Source organism: Gekko japonicus, unplaced genomic scaffold (assembly GCF_001447785.1).
Source record: "Gekko japonicus isolate JY-2015 unplaced genomic scaffold, Gekko_japonicus_V1.1 scaffold86, whole genome shotgun sequence".
NCBI classification, from domain to species: Eukaryota; Metazoa; Chordata; class Lepidosauria; order Squamata; family Gekkonidae; genus Gekko; species Gekko japonicus.
The window spans coordinates 2013345-2016057 of record NW_015172005.1 but is presented as its reverse complement, the minus strand read 5'-3'; positions in this window follow the sequence as shown (position 1 = coordinate 2016057).

The window sequence follows — 2713 nt, the reverse complement described above, 5'->3', positions numbered from 1 at the left end:
GGTGGTGAACACAAAGAAATTAATTGTGCATGGCATCAATACTAATTTCAAAAATCAATAAATAATAATAATAAATAATTCATTTATAGGCACATATGTTTATTTTTTATTTATTAATTCAATTTTATTTATTTATTAATTAAATTTATATCCCACACCTCCCCGCCGAGCCCTCCCTGCCAATAAATAAGCCATTTATACAATTTCCAAATCCTAAGCAAAATTATTCAATACGGTATGTTCACCTGCCAAGCCTGCTTGCCACAAAGTTTGCAGCATCCCTGTTTTTGAACATAATTTATCAGTCAAATAGTCGTCCATAACCGAACTCCATACATTTTCTGTAATTTTCACTTTGAATAATGGCTATTACAGATGTGTGTGTGTGTTTTAAATCCCAGCACGCATATGATTGTGGTTATGTCATTTCTGCATCTTGGATGAGATAACTTGGATGGGATAATTGTATTGTTTGCCTGTTAAATAAAACATCTCTAAAAAGCCAGCAACATTAATCACACACATCCCGACCACCCTGAACCCCCTGCCCACTGCCATTAAAAACACTGGGTCTCACCCTGACCTGGATAGCCCAGGCAAGCCCTATCTTGTCAGATCTCAGAAGCTAAGCAGGATCGACTCTGGTAAGCACTTGGATGGGAGACCTCCTTAAATACCAGAGGCGGAAGGTGGGGGCAGGCTTTATTCAGCCACCTCTATGAATAGTCTCCAGGCCCCCAGTAGGGATCAGTCACAAGAGGTTGCCATGACGTCCTGGTGCACATGCACGCACAAGCATGCACACACACATGCAATATAAAAAATAGACTAAAAAACACTGGGTCTCCATGTCAGTGGACATTCAATGGGAAGATGAGCAAACCAACTGTTTTGGAGGAACTTCAGATCTTACTGTACAATGGACAGCCAGAGAAAAATGTTCTCTGTTCAAGTGTGGCAACAGTGAGGTCCACGAGACCTGGCATGTGCCTCTCATGAACTGACACCCAAATTGTGCCTTACAGGGAAATGGGTGGATGCCACCAACTTAGACCTGTCTGTGCATCTACCTAGTAATGTGCTGTTGGGAGGAAAAGCACAATATGACATCATCAGGTTTGCATTTCTCCCCATGCTGTTACTCGACACTGGCCGATTCGTGGAGCAAATGGGGAAATGCTAATATGATGATGTGTCACATCATGTAAGTTTTTTCCTCCCAGCTACATGCTAGATTTGAATCAGTGGCGCCCATTAAATCCCCCCATCTGGTGTAGTTTGAAACTCTGTGTGTGTCTTAGAGGATAATTCTAAGCAGGTTGTTAAGTCGCTCGCTTAACAAAGAAGTCGGAGAGTGATTCAGCAAGAATACAACTTTATTCTTCAACTCGAACACAACTCCAACACGGATCAACATCTGATAGCCAGAACAGCCTTTACATTGCAGCTGTCCTGCTTTTAAACATTCCCAGCTAATGTAGCCACACCCACTGTACAAATACCAACCAATAAGGTTGTTCACATAAGGACCAATCACGGATGTTCCCCCTCAGGGAGCTTGCTAGAAGGTGATTGGTTAGGTGCTTCCTGGGCTAGTAACACGATTGGATGGATTTGGATCCTAGCCCAGGATGAAGCTTTACATTACACTTCAATTAGATGTTTCACAACATATCATGCATTCAAGGCAGCTTTGAATACACTGCACGGTGTAGTCAGAATCCTATTCAAGTGTCTTCTCTGGGACTTACCCCAGGAAAGTGTTCCTAGGATGTCACTGTTAATGGAGGAGATGGAATCTTCTGTACCTATTCCATGGCAGGTGTCTAGGGAGAAATGAAAATAGGTATTGACCTAATAAAAGTAATTTTTAAAAGCCTGAACTAAACATCAGCCTTCGACAACATATTAAACATCAGATAATTTTTAAAAATACCTTAAAGAAACATGGGGCTTGCATTTCCAGTATCCTGTTTATTTTCTGTCATTGGTCTACCTGTGGAGGTTACTGAAGCAAAAGAACAAGAATATTTTATGAAAGTGCTCTCTTTTTTTTCAAATGAGATTCCTCAGGACAGGGAACACAAAATTAACTTTATTTGTATAAAATCACTGTTTATGGAACCCCTACTTTAATTTTCATTGAATGTTAACCACTATTCAGGTAAATTAGAGGGCGTATCTGCATTTCCCCCCCCCCCTTGGGAACTGTTTGTTCTAACTTAATCAAAGGGCCTGGTTCAAAAGTTTTAAGAACTGTTCCAGTAAAATGGTGTTTTTTTTAACTGAAATAAAATAAAGCAGAACACAGATTGGTTTCCAGGCAGCGTTGCCACCTTCTCAGCTAGCCATTGTAGCAGTGCCTAGAACAGACTGTTTTATTTATTCATTTAACATGTTTGTATCCTGTCCTTGCACCACCACAGCAACCAGGACACTTTATACATTTCAGCAAGTCCTGAAGGTTGGTAATAACCATCTCCTATTACCTGTATTTGCTAGCACTTTGTAATTGTGATGGTTTTAACTGTTTTATCTGTTTTAAAATATTTTGTGTTTTGTTATATTTGTATACATGCCTGTAAGCCACCCTGTATACATGCCTGTAAGAGTCGGACTCGACTGTGCGACTGAACAACAACAAAGCCACCCTGAGCCTGCCTGAAGCGGGGAGGGTGGGATAATAATAATAATAATAATAATAATAATAATA